Source organism: Manduca sexta, chromosome 15 (genome assembly GCF_014839805.1).
Source record: "Manduca sexta isolate Smith_Timp_Sample1 chromosome 15, JHU_Msex_v1.0, whole genome shotgun sequence".
Classification (NCBI taxonomy): Eukaryota; Metazoa; Arthropoda; class Insecta; order Lepidoptera; family Sphingidae; genus Manduca; species Manduca sexta.
In genome coordinates this window covers 3,278,815-3,295,636 of record NC_051129.1, presented here as the reverse complement: position 1 = coordinate 3,295,636, position 16,822 = coordinate 3,278,815, and the positions used below count along the sequence as shown (strand labels likewise).

Genomic DNA, 16,822 nt, shown 5'->3' with positions numbered 1-16,822 from the left:
GATCGCATAATATAAATATCTCCGTTTATGAATGTCACGTACGCAAAACAATTCTAAAAAAATACTAATGAACGATTCAGAACTATAATAGTTCAAGCGGGTACTGCTAGAGGACGCTAAACTAAGAAAAGAAATGAATGACGTAACGCACCTTTTTGGTAACGGAATAAATCTCGGAATGAGAACTTCTTCCTTTTTTAAAATTAAAAAAAAAATGATTTATACGTCGTATATTACTACTATGAGCCAATATAATCCTATTATTGATTGTAAATTCCATATAGTTAACGACATTATGCACTTTGATCTCTCAAGTGTTAAATCATTATAGACTTTAAGTCGTAAAAGTCACACCCCAACAGTTACTGGCCGTTCTGAAACTCAACATAAAATATAACCATTAATTTGTCATCTGTATGTTTTATAACCGTTTTGAGCTGGATTCTATTCCGAGGTTGGGCAAACCATGTTGATCCGTAAACCTTAATACTTGGATTATTGTTTTGCCATGTTAATAGGCTTATATTATGAGAAGGAAATATAAATAATATTTCGCTCGTGAATGACATTGCAACAATAAAATTTATAAAATAATATAGAACGAATGACTGTATTTTCGTTTTTATGATTAGCGGACTTTGGATTAATAGGACTGCGTAAGTTATTGTTAAAGCACAAAGGCAGGTCTGCTAATTCTTACAAACAGGGCGACGAGCTCTGAAAAGTTTTCTGGTGGTAGGATATATTTATTATACATCTACCCGGATAGCGACCATTGCACACAAGGTGTTAAAACTCGCCATACGGGCCCTAGTGTGTCACCTTACGAGATCAACTTATTCATATATATCTGGTTCTAACAGGCCGGCATAATTATGTTGACTGGCGAGGGCTAATCATCTCTCGGTAGACATTCTATTGGACCCCACTCAACTTACCATCAGGTGCAATGGGGTCTCTTTGCCCTCCTCATATAAAAAAACCTAGTTACGACTTTATTAAATCTTGTTCTCAGATGTAACTACCATAAAAACTTCAGTTGACAAGGCATACAAATTCTCCGAAACATAATACTGAAGTCCAAACTGTTTGCACTAACCCGTGCTTCGTTAGTTATATGTCATATCTAATTTTATAGTATACCCATAAAATGCCATATAAATTAAAAATATGTCGTAAAAGCCATCAATAAACGCATGAAAGTAGCACGCTTGTCATAATTTTATGGGTTATTTTATTATGATACGAGATTCTAAATTGGTGAAGTATCGGATACCGTTGATTTTGTCGGTGTTACTACGTTTATTACTTTAAAGTGTTATTGGATTTTGAGGTACAAGATTTAACCAGTGTTTATGACGAATTTGTGAATTATCGCTTGCTTTAACGTTGAAGGAAAATATCGTGAGGAAATCTGCATACCTGAGAAATTCTCTATAGGAAATTTCGAGGGTGTGTGAAGTCTACTAATTCGCACTAGGACAGCGTGGTGGACTAAGGCCTAATACCTCTCAGTAGTACAGGAGGCCCGTGCCCAACAGTGGGACAGTATATAATATAGGGCTGATATTATTATTATTATATATTATGACGAAAGGGCTTGCATATAATAAAATAATAAACCCAGTGTGTCCCAAGGGTTGCGAGTGCCTAAAGCGTTTACCCAAAAGTTCGGTTTATATAAGTCGGCCATTGCCAGCCTAACAACCGTAGTCAGGTTAAAAAAAATAGTGTCCCGTACGTTAAACGTAAATAAGGAAGGTTGTGAGTAAAGAGGAGTAAAAGAACATAAATCAGTGATTTTTTAAAATTATTTACTGTCTGCCTATCTATTTGTTAGCGAATATCTCTGAAACTACTGAACAGATTTTTATGTAATTTGCACATGTGGCTTGAATAAATATACTATACTAGGTTTACTCGCAGTATCGCCCGTTTAAAAGAGGTTTTCCGGAATAAAAGTCCCGCTACATATTGTCCCGGGAAAAATATTAGCCTATATCCTTCCCAAGTTTACAAAGTGTCTAGATACCATATGTAATGGATATCCGTTCATTAGTTTTTGAGGTTATCGCATTCAGACAAACAGACAGACGCGGTGGGGGACTTTTTATATATAATGACGAGTTACGACGAGTTTTTAATTGACATTAATAAAGTTGCTGTTTGTGAAAATAACATTTGTATAGTGACAACTCTTAGTACCTTTACATTAAATATTACTTTTGCTCTTACATTTCAGAACTGATTGCTTACAAGTCAATGTTTCAGGGTGATGAACTCTACATATCACGTAATAAGTATCAAATTCATTTGTAGTGTTTGTTATGTCTAAAAACTTGTCAGAAGGCGTCATGACTGTCATAGCTTTAAAAAAACAGAATTTCGCCTTTCCAAGTGACCTCCAATGTTCAACAGACAAGTGCAGTCGGCAATCACGCTCGTGCTCTGAATCATGCTATAACACGTCGCATCGAGCGTGACAGACAGACATACACGCGCGTTTTGTCGTGCGCACCACACACGCATCATGGGGGCATTCTGCGAGCTTTGTCTTGATTTTATTGTTTCCTAAGGCAGTTGACGCGACAGCTTTAAGCGTGGTTTATCATTTCCACGCACAGTTCAATAAGAACTATAGAAAGGCATAGGGATCTAAAATTTTCAACTCCAGAAATGTCCTTTACGATAAACAAAACAGTACGCTATTATTTAGACACAGATTTGATATTTTTTTCCAGTGTCTCTCAGCAAGAAGTTCATAACATCTGCGTGATGTCTTAATATCCCTTTTACATGAGACAATTATGCTGCTTCGATCTTCTCTTTCAAGCTGTAGTCGTATATGCCTTTTCAATTTTATATGAGGTAATGATGCTGCTTTGGTTGAGATGCCCTTAAATGCTGTAGTTATATAGTCTACAGTATGGCTTTAATACTTTTAAATCTAAATAAACGCGAATGTATACAAAATTCACAATAATAGAGACAATGTACTCGCATAACGTTCAAATAGTTTTTGTCTCGAGAAAACAGTGATTTCCCTAGAGATTCTTATTATTGAACTAACATCTTTTTACATACATACAAAAGATAAACATGAACGAAACTATTGCGAATGACAACGAAAATACTTTAAAATCTTATATAAATATCTGAAAGCTATAACAATCTTGGAGGAACAGTATTTACTACTAAAATGCGTCTTCGTTATGAACGTTCTAACACTAAGTTGTGCTTCATCTCTATGATTTGCAATTATTCACGAATACATCCATTATACTGCCTAATATTGGAGCCAGTATAGTTATTAGAATACAATGCTAAGAAAATGTGGTGGTAGGATAATTTTACATCCGCCCGGATAGCGACCAAGGTGTTAAAACCGCCATAGTGCCCCACGTAAGCGTGTCGCGTTCCGGGATCATTCTGTAAACATCCGGTTCCAACAGACCGGCATAATTGTGTCGACTGTCGAGGGGTAATCATCTCTCGTCAGTCGACATTTATTGGACTGCACTCCACTTACCATCATGTGTAGCGGGGTTTTTTTGTCGCGGCCCATAAATATTGTACCTTCAGAAAAAACTGTTCTGTAGAATCAACCGTCCAAATAAAGACATGTAACGGAATAATGTGAATGCTAGGGGCGTTGGCTGTCAAAGGAATTGCTTCGACCGGACATTATGGACGCCAGAGGACGTATCAATTTGCGAGCCAACACTCGGTGTATTTGGACTTTTCGAAAACTTCCTGTGAAAGTCGATGATCATTCATTGTGTTCCAATTAGGTGCAGCTGTCATTGCGACAAGTTTTGCTAATAGTATGTATTTTCTATGTAGACTATGTTTCAATCATGGTTAATATACTTGTAATAGATTTTGCTTATACGACAGACTGTCTCGTGTCGTGATCTCAATAAATCACTGCTTAGAATCGTTGTTTAGAAGCGAAGTACAAACAACGTTGTGTTGAATTTTAACACAACGTAGTTAAAGTAATTTTAAATCTATTAAGCTGAATAAAAATGCCTAAATTAGAGCCGGAAATACGTATAATCACAGCTTGCATTTCCTTTTGGATTTTAAATAAAAAAATAAAAGACGAATCAAATCATTTGTAACATTTTGTTGTTTAACGAAAAAACTGTTTTTCATGAGAGAAATAAATCCAAATTGAAGATGTTTACTTTGCATTTTTTCAGTTTGTATTTTTTTCTTCATTTAAGCAGTTTTGCACCATCTCCGATATTTTTATTTTCAATTTAAAATTTTGTCACAACAAGCATCACTAAGAAAAAAACGTTGCATATAATAAATCCACAAGCAATTTATATGCGACACTCATGAAATAGCCAACTGACGACGTGTCGGAGTAATAAAACGGTCTTAAAATCTATTTTCTAACCAAGTCCACGTTTATAAAAGTTTTACAACCGTCACAAGGTTTTTAAACATTGAACAGTCGCATAACTGACGATACCAAATTAGTTTAATGACCAGTATAAATTGACCTATGGTTTTGTAATAATGATTATGTATTAAATTATGATTTATTTCGAATAATTGTCAATTTTGAGATTTTTAATACGTAACAATCCTGTATTATTTTATTTTTATTTACAAATAAACATCCGTTTTCAAGTAGTTTAATAGGTTATTGATATCATTACAAATTATGAATGAACTTTGTCTATTTTTAGACGAAAAATTAAATACAATGTCAATGATACAAGAAGCGTGTAAAGCTGTTTTTCGTAGATTTAATCGCAGCTTGTGTTGTATTTATTTTAAATTCTCTAAGAAAACTTTCATTCTGTTCTCTATAGAATACACTGGTTTTCAAACCATAAAAATAGAATTACAAGCAAGCTTCGCAGTCGCAGCAATTTTCTCATTTACACGTTCAAATATGTTATAGATTTTATCAAATAGACTATATATTGGTGAAAATGAAGCTTCTAAGAAATCACTGGTCATTTACATATACATAGTTCACGACCGGAAAGGTCAACTTAAAATGGTTACTAAATAAATATAATTTAATGAAGATTCAGAGGTATTAAAAAAGCCATTCGACTTTTTTCTCATTCCCGTCGTAAATTACAATGTTAAAATCTATTGAAAATGATTACGTTTTATAACATCGTTATAATATCTTTCAACAACTGTCGAGGTACCTGCTTGGTTTTAAATCATTTTATATGTTAGTTTACTCCGAAATATAAAACGGAGGATGTAAGATATAAAAGACGTAGCATAAATTAAATTTACAATTAAAATATTATAAGTTTGTGGTTTCTGATTACTAAACTAATGCGGTTAAATTCTTTTCAAATGATTTGTTTTAAGAAAGATTAACCAAATTATGAGCAATTAATTGTTTATCATCTTTATATTTACAGTAGATTTAAGGTTTGCAGCTTGAGCTCGTAAAAATTTTTTACATGTTTTTTGTTATACTTAGTTTTAATTCATGTTATTTAATATTGTATAAATAGTTATAGTATACAGTTGTATGTTTTATGTTGTTGTTAAGAGTCCACCAGCTCGAATTCGATGTACCCTGTAATAGGTGCGTGTGTTTATGAATAAAGAAAATAAAGCTTTATAAATAAACCATTTTTATTCCAGTGTCTCAAAAAATATTAGCTTCATACATAAATATTACTTGATTTACGATAATTCATAAAAATCTCTCGCCAACTCGCGTACTGGCGCCACATTTTTGGCAAATATTTGTGGAAATCTTTGGAAAATTGACACAGTTTTCAAATATTTTTAGTACAAATATTCAAACTCTATATTTTTGATAAAGACTGACTGCCTCGGTGGCGTAGTTGTACTGCATGCGCGGTACGGCAGCACTCTGAGGTTCTGGGTTCGAATCCCGGGTCGGGCAAAGTGATAATTGAGTTTTTCTGCTCAGTATCAGCCCGGAGTCTGGATTTGTGCCCGATATGGCGATAGGCTCGCCCCCTATCACATCATGGGACGGAACACACTTGGCAAAAGTGGGTGCCCTGGTTGCACCTCTGCATACCCCTTCGGAGATAAAATGCGTGATGGTGTGTGTTTTTGAAAAAGTGAACTCTTTATTTACATCACAATATCCACAACGTACGTATACAGTTCTTGTTTATCTATACATATTACAAAACAAAGACCTCTTTTCTGTTTGTATATTATCGATTTAAATTGGTATGGAGATAGTTTAAGACCCTGGGAAGGTTATAGGCTACTTTCTATCCCGGGAAACTATATAGCGGGACTTTTATCACTAGAAACTCCTTCACGCGGGCGAAGCCGCGTAATATAATTTTATAAAATACGTCATATGAACCACTTTTATATTAGTGTCAAAACATATGTCCCACTTTACATCTAGTTTGTAAAAGTTTTTTCTTAAAGTAATGTGTTGGACATCGTCCATTTGTGTTTATTGATGGTTTCAAAATATTAAAAACACACATCAATTATCCCCGAATGGGCAGGCAGAGATACAACCAGCACGCACTTCTCGTTTTGCGTAGTCTGTCATCCTCTTTTCACCTGTTTCGTCCACTGATATCATAGAGGGTGAACCTATCGCCATATCGCGCAGAAATTCCAAACTCCCAGCTGATACTGAGCAGAAACACCCGATGTCACTTTGCCCGACCCAAGATTTGACCCCAAGCCCAGGAATGGGAACCGGTGTCGTACCGCGCACGCAATACAACAAGGCTCAGGCCCAGGCTGTGTGTATCTGGTTTCACACGGCATGATTTGGTCGACTCATCATCATCATTTCAGCCGGGAATCGTCTACTGCTGGGCATAGGCCCCCATTGAGCGCCACAGGGACCGGTTCTGGGCCGCCCTCATCCATCAGACTCCAGCGACCCTCACCAGATCGTCGGTCCATCTCTTGAGGGGCCAGCTTACGCTGCGTCTCCCGGTTGGTGGTCGCCACTCCAGAACTTTTCCGCCCGATTTTTCGACTGGCGAGGTGGAATCTTCTCTCTTCAGTAGAATCTTCACCCTACTCCCACCACCATCGATGTTTTTTTGTTCTCTTCTTCATGATTGCTACAGTATCATTATTAACAAAATTTTAGAAGATAAGCATCTGTTTAAACACATGAATTTGACATAAACAAAGAAGACACATTTAAATATTCAAATTTGCCGTCAAAATACAAATCTATTAAAATTTATCTTCTTATTTTTTAAAACCAGCGATGATATCCTAGTTAGGTATGGAATGGACTGTCGAGACGAATGTCCGCAGGTTCAAAACCCAAGGGCATTCACCTCTGACTTTTGTCAAGTTATGTGTGCATTCTTTGTGAATTACAGCTTGCTTGAACTATAAAGAAAAACATCGTGGAAAACCCGAGAAGTTCTCCATAAAAAATTCGAAGGTATGTGAAGTCTACCAACCTGCACTAGGCCAGCGTGGTGGGCTAAGGTTTATTATTCCTTCCTTGCCTTCTCTTGCCTAGTGTTAGAGTCAAATTTTCACCGATGCAGACTGTTAGTGGCAGGATTTACTTTATATCCGCCCGTATAGCGACCACCGTGCACAAGGTGTTAAAACCAGCCATAATGATCCACGTAAGTGTGTCGCGTTCCGGGATCAGCCTGTGTATATTTGGTTCCAACACGCCAGCATAATTGTGACGACTACCGAGGGGTAATCCTATCTCGTCAGTCGACGTTCTATTGGATCCCCACTCCACTTACCATCAGGTACAGAAGGGTCACTTGACCAGTATAAAAAATATTGGAGTCACAATACCCAATACCCATAATCTTGATTATAAAGGCTATAGCTTTGAAATGAAAACAAAAACCTATTCACTCATCACGAATGCGTCATCAGATCTATTGAAACACAGTGGATCTATTGTGGAAACATGTGCAGGCACAAGGCTGTACTGTGTGGAGCGGATGAATATTTGACAATGTCCCACAAAACTATGAGATCAAAGATGTTTTATTGTTTAAAGTGTAAAAGATAAATTAATAGAGATGTTGCTTTAAATTATTTTATTCTATATACGTATGGTATTTGTCTAATTACGACCAAAAATAAACGTCACAGTGTCCCCCCCGTGACCATGAAGGCTGCAAAGTCTTCGAAACGTCGGGAGAAAATAATAATATAAAAAACCGCGATAAAATCCGTTTAAATAGTTTTTATTTCAATGTCACAGTGTCGTTATATTTCCAAAAAACATATATTCAAGTAATCTCTACATTTCCTGACTTATCATTATTTAACAAAACTTTAGAAGGATTGTAGTTAAATAGATGACCAGTAAAACAAAACCAAATCATTATTACATGATTGAAAAAACTTTGCGCCATTTTAGTGATAGGACAGGGGGGGAGACTTAGTGATTAAAGATCACTTTAATGTACAATATTTAAAATAAATTTAACATTGATAGTTCTTTTACACTTAAAATTCAACAACAATTCTTTCACGAATATAATTTTTTAGTGTTTAAGTATTGTCTGAGAGCATCGTTGAGTTAAATGGTCTGGAATACATTTATAGTCTTGGAAACCCGTCTAAGTGACGATATAGTGGGTGACAAACGACACAGTACGAAATAAAAGAAGCACCTCGAGTGTTCCATAAGTAGGCATTTTATTACATAACGCTGTTTAAATTCGGAACACATACGTTGCTGCCATGCCTGTAGGGTTGGCAGTTGGAGTTGGCATTATATTTAGTTTTTTTTACTAGCTTGTTAGCTTGTTTGTATTAGGTACGCAGTACGCAATGACTCTGAGGTCTTGGGTTCGAATCCCGGGCTGAGATATTAGATTTTCTAATCTGTATTAACCCGGAGTTTCTGATATACACTTTATAAGGTATTGTAGCCGTTTTTCAGATCGAATAAAACTAAATATTATTACTAATACTACATCCTGATAATGATGCAACTGACGACTAGTTGCCGGTCATAAAATAAATAACGGCAAACATATTTTTAAAATTGATGACACCATATTTAATGGGAATAATAACAAGAAAATTGTACCGATGGAACGAGAAGTTAAAACGAAAATGAAGAAAATTGTATTTAAAATAATAATTTTATTTTATAGATGACTAAATAGTTAAGACTGTCAATTAAACTGAAATTATTTTTACATTAGTATTCATTAGCTTTCTACAATCATGTTAAAAGTGACAGTAAACGGACAAATAAATATGGTAAGGAAATCAAATTATAATTTTATTAGCTGTATATCTCTATATGTTTGAAAATAATATTCCATTCAGAGGAAATGAGTTACGATGTTGTTCCTCTATCAAACCATTAATAGCAACAGCGTAGGCATAAAGATAAATATAATATTCTCAACATAATAGTCAATATATAAAATATAATCACAGTCGTAAAATAAAGGAAAACGTGAGGAAATGAACACGTGTTCTTAGTCATTGAAATTATTTTAATATTGTCATTTGTATGTGTTTATATCCGTTATTACGTCATCGCTTTCGATTTATGAATAGCCTATATTTGTTTATTAGACGCAGTTAGGTGAGATCAAATGTATATATTTGAAGGTGATTTTTATATTTGAAAAATACGCGTGAATGAGTTATTATTGGGTTCTGTATCTGTTATTGATATAATTTATCATAGACGATTACTAAGCAACAAAATATTATGCATGCATGCATAATGGTGCAGTTGATTAGTTACACTATCGAATGTAAGCTTAAATTTTTCATAAATCATATTATTACATCTATAGAATGTAACAATTTTTCTTCGTATAATATTACATATTATATTAATAAAAATTCACAAATTAAAAAAAAAAATCGAATGTGTGCCAACCCTGCGCATCCTACATTGCCGCATGGACTGTATCGTTTCGACCATAAAATCGTTGACATTTAAACATATATTATGCCATATAGTATAATGACACCGTGTTGACATCAATACTATAAAAATATAAAATAAAGAGCAATAAAGGATTAAATGGATATTTTTATGCTCGTTACACTTTCTAAATGACGGAAGGTTCTCGAAGATTTTTTTCGAAAGTAAATAATTTGTCTAAATAATCCTAGCTAGTTATGCACATGTTTTCTTGAAGGTGAGTGATCTCACACAACAACAACATCACGCATTTTATCCCCGAAGGGGTATGCAGAGGCGCAACCATGGCACCCACTTTTCGCCAAGTGTGTTCCGTCCCATGATGTGATAGGGGGCGAGCCTATCGCCATATCGGGCACAAATTCCAGACTCCGGGCTGATACTGAGCAGAAAAACCCAAATATCACTTTGCCCGACCCGGGATTCGAACCCAGGACCTCAGAGTGATGTCTATTCTCCATGAACGCCTTCATAGTCAGATATATTTTAATTTGTTGAACTTGGCAAGCCGGCAATTTATTTCGGGGAATCTCAAAAGCCATACTACCGCAATTACTAAAGATTACTTTTATTATGCAAAGACCGCTTATATAATACAATTTAGGAAGGTACTCTTTACTCAATCCTTCCAGCCATAAGCAATATCCTTAAGTTTTATTAACGAAATTTAAATGAGACTAAAATTTTTTATTGTTTTTTATATTTTCAGGACAGTCACAGTAGTGCCTTGGTGCAAGAGACTCTCTTGTGGAATTGCTAAGTGTTATTATCACCACACCCAGAGCTGGCCCAACCATTGCATCTTTCACGAAGTCCAAGAAGCGAGACCATACCGCGTCCATCTGGCCTTCCAACAGTTCAACAAGCACCTCTGGAAATTATATAATGGAGCATTTTATTTGACTTTAATTTAAAGTTTACATATTTTTAATAGCATAGAATACAAATGCGTCATTTAATGTTCAACCATACACTTATAAGTATTCATGAATTTCAAAAATGGTACAGATGTATATGCACTGTAAACTCTGAAGTGTTTAGTGCTAAAATGGGCAAAATTGTAATTTTTTAAGCCTTTTTTTTAATACAACTGCAACATAAACAAATTACTGTCAGCCAATGGTAAGACAGCGCGGCAATCGCAAAAGAAATGATCGCCCAATGATGTGCTTGGATATATAAATAGAATGTCATGTTGCAAGCAGTAAATAAATAAATATTATAGAATTTTAAAATATTTCCTTATTTTTCCCGCGTGGTGGGTCTTGGATACTAAAATTCTTGTACATAATTTTAATTTCACGCCTATTCATATCAGACAAATTAGATTCGTTTCAAAAATTCGTTCTGACGTCTTGCGTGTTACCGAATATAACTATAATTTATGGAATTTATTAAAATATATCCTTAAGTTTTTGTTTTTTAACGATTGTTTTTTACAACTGAATGACCAGACGAGCAATTTGCTCGCCTGATGGCAACTGCTCATAAACAGTAGACACTACAAGAACTTTAAATTACAAATTACTGTGCTCGTCACCCTCAAATATAAGAGGTTAAAGCCCTTTTTCCCAAGTTTGAAGTAAAATTTATTTGTCAGTTATCGTATTAAACGGCTAGTGAAGATAGTACTCATTTTATTACTTATTTGGGAGCGTAAATACATTGACTTTCGTATTTGGTCGGCTTATACATTTATGTGACGTATTGCTCAGAAGTTATAAAACAAGCCCTATCTCTCATATTAAGAGAAGATTTTAGAGATAAACTTCTATATTATAGTGTACAATAAATAATTATTATTTCCTGAAAGTATTGAAGTGGATGAAGTCGCGAGCAATACCAAGTGTTTTATAATGTAACAGAAAATACGTTGCATAATAATAGCTTATCAATGTTATAAAGTAATTTATATGACTTTATAATTCAATTATGTAATTGTTCGTATCAGTTGTATATGTACTGTTATTATGCCATTAAACGTCAAGTTTCCGTAGTGTAGCGGTTATCACGTGTGCTTCACACGCACAAGGTCCCCGGTTCGATCCCGGGCGGAAACAGTTCTTTTTACTTTTTTTATTATTCTTTGATAATTAAAAAAAAATCCTATTGACGCATTTCCTTTTTTAATAATTGAATTATTTTCCTATTAAATTCTAATTATATCAACGTAATTAAAGCCACAATAATAATACCAAAATACCGTATAACAAAACGTTCCTAGACATCACCGAGACAAAACTTCAAAAGCTTGAGCACAAAGCATAGTGCACACGTGCATAGCCCGCATTGCGTATTCATAAAACAAAAAAAAAATTAGAGCTCGTACAAAAATCATTTGCATAAAAGAATGGATGTAAAATCTACGCGGGGCGCCTAAAACAATTAACCTATTGTTCTTAAAATGTGCTTTAAAATATAAAACAAAAGGGCGGCTGAGGTGTGCACCGCGCTTAAGTTCATGCGGGCTGTTGTGTTTGTTCGTTTATTAATATTTTTTGTTATTTAATAGTTGTATGATGTAATAAGAAGAATATTATATACTGTCTTACTGTGTGTCTAAGGCCCCTCTTTTACTAGAATTTATGTATTAGTCCACCACGCTGGCTACGTGATTGTTAAGGAGAAATTCATTCTTAAAGAGAATTAATATTTTAGATAAGTACACGTAGTTATATACCATATACATATTCTCTTGGAAATAATATTTTACAATAAGTAACTTGAAAGTAAAATGTAAAATAAAAAAATATCAGTTTCGAGCGTAATATATATCAATGAAAAGTAATTTTAATTTTACACGCCCTAATAGCACTACTAGTTCAAGAAAATTTGTCGCAGCATCATCACATTGACAGAAATACACTCCCACACTCGCCATATTCACACTATAGCACCAAATGATAAAAAAAATCTGAAAAGAAAAAGTGGGAGTATTGGTAAAAGTATTCTAATTTTGATGCGCTAAAACTTAAACAAATTAATTAACTCAGAAGTTACTTTTATCTACAAAAAGGTACAATTTGTTAAATTCAAATTTTACTTCAAATCCTAAAAACGTCATTACTTATTGATTTCGAAAAGGTAATTATTGAATGAGAACAAATCAAAGTTGAACAAATTGACCGACAATTAAACATCACTGGTATTATTAGTGAGAATGAAACCGCACGCGTTTGTGTTCGGGTCGAATGCTTTGATTCATTATTCGATAAATTTCAATATACGACGTGGAATTGAAATGCACAATTCCAATAATGTTGCTGAAATTTAATATTTTTATTAAAATTCACATGGTAACAGAAAAATAATTTTGTAAATCTATAAGTCAAAAATTAATGTTTTTATCTGTTATTGCAATTTACAATTAATTACCAATCCCAAAATTGTTGGGTTTTGTCGCTTTAGCACCAGATTGATCTTATTTTAAACAGGCCGGCATACGGCATAAATTACATATACATAACATATTAGTCAACAACACTCCTTCTAAGACCCAAATACAATTGCCATTAGGCAGTCATTAGTCGTATAAGAGGAAATCTACTGTTCAAATCCGGCTTTTTTAGAAATATCGACAAAGGAAAATTCCCGTAACTTTATTCAATTATTATGCTCATAATAACCACGCCTAACAGCGGCGATGGCCTAGTTGTGTGTAGATCGGACTGTCAAGACGAATGTCCGCAGGTTTAAATCCCAAGGGCACACACCTCTGACTTTTCTAGAATCACGTGTGTATTCTTTGTGAATTATCGTTCGCTTTAACGGTAAAGGAAAACATCGTGAAGAAACCTGCATACCTGAGAAGTTCTCTATAGGAATTTTGAGGCTGTGTGAAGTCTACCAATCCGCACTAGGCCAGCGTGGTGGACTAAGCCCTAATCCCTCTCAGTAGTAGAGGAGGCCCGTGCCCAGCAGTGGGTTAGTATATAATACAGGGCTGTTATTATATACTAGCTTCCGCTCGCAGCTTCGCCCGCGTGGATTTCAAACTTCAAAAATGGAGCCGGTCGCGAACGTTCGAGAATGTTCGTTTTACGAAGCTACTCGCTAGGTGATTCGCTAGCCTCTAGGTGCCAAGCAAGCCGCCTGCCTGTGCGTTCGCGACCTTATATATATACAAAAATAATCCTTATAGCATGATTCAGTATTCAAGCATGATGGTTTATTATTAGCATATTTCATGTATAACTTTGGTGTTTCTATACCGATTTCTATGATTCTTTTTTATGAAATATTTAATAATGTTAACTTTTTTAATTAGGGATGACTGAGAGTGTTATAAACGTAAGAGTAGACAAATATAATGAGAAAGCTTCGATCTGCTAAGCTATCGGGAGTTACACGTGTTATTGTGAGTCAACCATAAAAGATAGACATATGCTGTCGTGGGATATTTTTACATAATTTTAAGGAGAACATTTCCGTCATACATGATTTCTGTGTAGCTTTAACCATTAAGGTTGCACACGCGACGGAAGCTTAAAAATGGAGTAACTTCTCCCGTTTTCCCAACATTTCCCTTCACTGCTCTGCTCCTATTAATTGTAGCGTGATGAAAAGTATACTATAACCAGCACAGGAGTATGACAAATAATTGTACCAAGTTTCGTTAAAATCCGTCGAGTAGTTTTTGTTTCTATAACGGTTATACAGACAGACAGACAGACAGACAAAAATTTTACTTATTGCATTTTTGCCATCAGTATCGATCCCCAATCACCCCCTGGTAGTTATTTTGGAAATATATTTCATGTACAGAATTGACCTCTCTACAGGGCTGTTATTATATATTATACTGTTTCGATTCGCCTTTTCCCTATCGAGCATCGACTAAGGAAAATTCCTGTAACATTAGTTATTTATTATAGTCACAATGACCACGCACGCAACTTGTTGACCGGTCTATAGATATATTCGGGTTACATATTCATGGTACACATGCTGGTAGGATATAGTTTATATCCGCCCGGATAGCGACCATACACAAGATGTTAACCCGCCATAGTAGCCCACGTAAATGTTTCGCGTTCCGAGATCAGCCTGTGTATATCCGGTTCCAACAGGCCGGCTTAATTATGTCGACTGTCGAGGTGTAATCATCTTTCGTCAGTCGATATTCTATTGGATTCCACTTCACTTACCATCAGGTGCAGTGAGGTTACTGGCGTGCACGTATAAAAAAAATCCGTTTAAAAATTTTGCGATTCTAATAAAATACCAAAGATTTGACATTTCAACGGATGCTATTATCACGCTATTAAAATTATATGACAATCAGATGTTTTAATTGCCTCGTAAAGCTTCTAAAAGGAATATGCATATAGGTATGCTAATTCGGAAATAAATTAAAAGCAAAATACCATCATATTTTAATGATTTTTTTGCAGTTATGCAGTTCCTTTGAATCGGAGAATATTCAAAAATAATTCACTCAAATTTGCGTAATATTATACTTTTGATGCGGTATTTAATTATTTTATGTTTGCAATAAATAACAACTTTTAGCCGTTTTTCGAAATGCATTTTTAATATTTGGTTTATTTGAAAAACGAACTAGATTCAAGTAAGTTAATATTAGGTCCAATAGGATTACATTTTCTAATGTAACGATGTTCTTTTACCAACCTTTTCTAACTAATATAAATTATAAATACTATTATATGCGGTTCCAACAGGCCGGCATAATTGTGTCGACTGTCGAGGGGTAATCATCTCTCGTCAGTCGACATTCTATTGGACCCCACTCCACTTAACATCAGTTGCAGTGGGGTACTTTTCCGAGGCCATTTAAAAAATGTGAGAGGTTGTGAAAATTTTTAGATGTTTGTTAGAAGTAAACGCAAAAATGACTGAACGAATTAGGATGAAATTGCCACACGGGTAGACCATGTCCTGGATTACACACAACTATATAATATATTCCGATAATTTGCTTTCGCGAGGAAACATATTTTTTAAACAGATTTGTAAATAGTTCGGGCTGGTGCCGTACGGTATTTTAAGTCCTTTTGTAGCAGAAATGCCTTGTCACGTGGGTAAAGACGCGAAATCGAAGTTAAAATACCTCAATTTTACAATTATCTTAAATTTTAAATTGTGACATTCTGAGGTCATTGCTTTAAATTCCGCAAAATAGTTATATTTCTATAATTAATAAATTACAATATTTACAGGCCCCATTTTTGTTTGTTTTAGTGGTTATGCAAATTAATACACAAATCTAAAATGTCAGATACACAAATTAAACTGAAAGCTATATTTGATGATCGTATTCAATTTTACGACTGGCTCGTCCAACTGCATCATGAATTATAAGATTTATTCCAATATAAATAATAAAATGACATATTTGGCTACAATAATCGATAATCAAAACCAACGAAAATTAATTAACTAATCTTAAAAACTTCGGTGATGAAAATAACTGCATTTTTAATATAAAATATGCTTCAAGAATTTTACTAATAGTTTTTTTTTCTCATCATAATTAATTGAAATCCTAAAGAGCATTATTGACTGTTGTAACGCCATTTTAGAGTCGTTTATGATATTAAAAATGCCATGTTTTTGATTGCCTCGTTGGCATATGTATTACGAATGCAGTGCTAAGGTTTCCTATTTGATCCCCGGGTGGGGAATATTGGGTTTATCTACTCACCATCAGGTCTGAGCTTTGAATTTGTGCCTGATATGTCGATAGGTTCGCCCCCTATCACATCATGGGACGGAATACGTACTCCAAAGAAATTTGTGCACCGATTCCGCCTCTGCCTAACTCTTCGTGGATAAAATCTTTCTTTCTTCTTAATCTTTGTTTACTAAGTATATTTTTCATTTATTTTATTTTCAATATATATTGTCTTTGTTTATATAAGCTAATTTAATTAAGTAATAATTAAATATTCTCATGTACCTTGA

At 34.6% G+C, this 16,822-nt stretch overlaps 1 long non-coding RNA gene and 1 other non-coding gene across 2 annotated transcripts in view; one reads left to right on the top strand and one right to left on the bottom strand.

Annotated features, from left to right (window-relative positions):
* Positions 1-10,684: 10,684 nt before the first annotated feature.
* The window catches only part of LOC119189398, a 50,473-nt gene continuing 44,335 nt past the window's right edge, over positions 10,685-16,822 (bottom strand). The window contains exon 3 of the long non-coding RNA XR_005112396.1: positions 10,685-10,769. This is a non-coding gene — a long non-coding RNA (uncharacterized LOC119189398). The remainder of the gene's footprint in view (positions 10,770-16,822) is intronic.
* On the top strand, positions 11,886-11,958 carry Trnav-cac. The gene has a single exon. It is a non-coding gene; the product is annotated as a tRNA-Val (tRNA).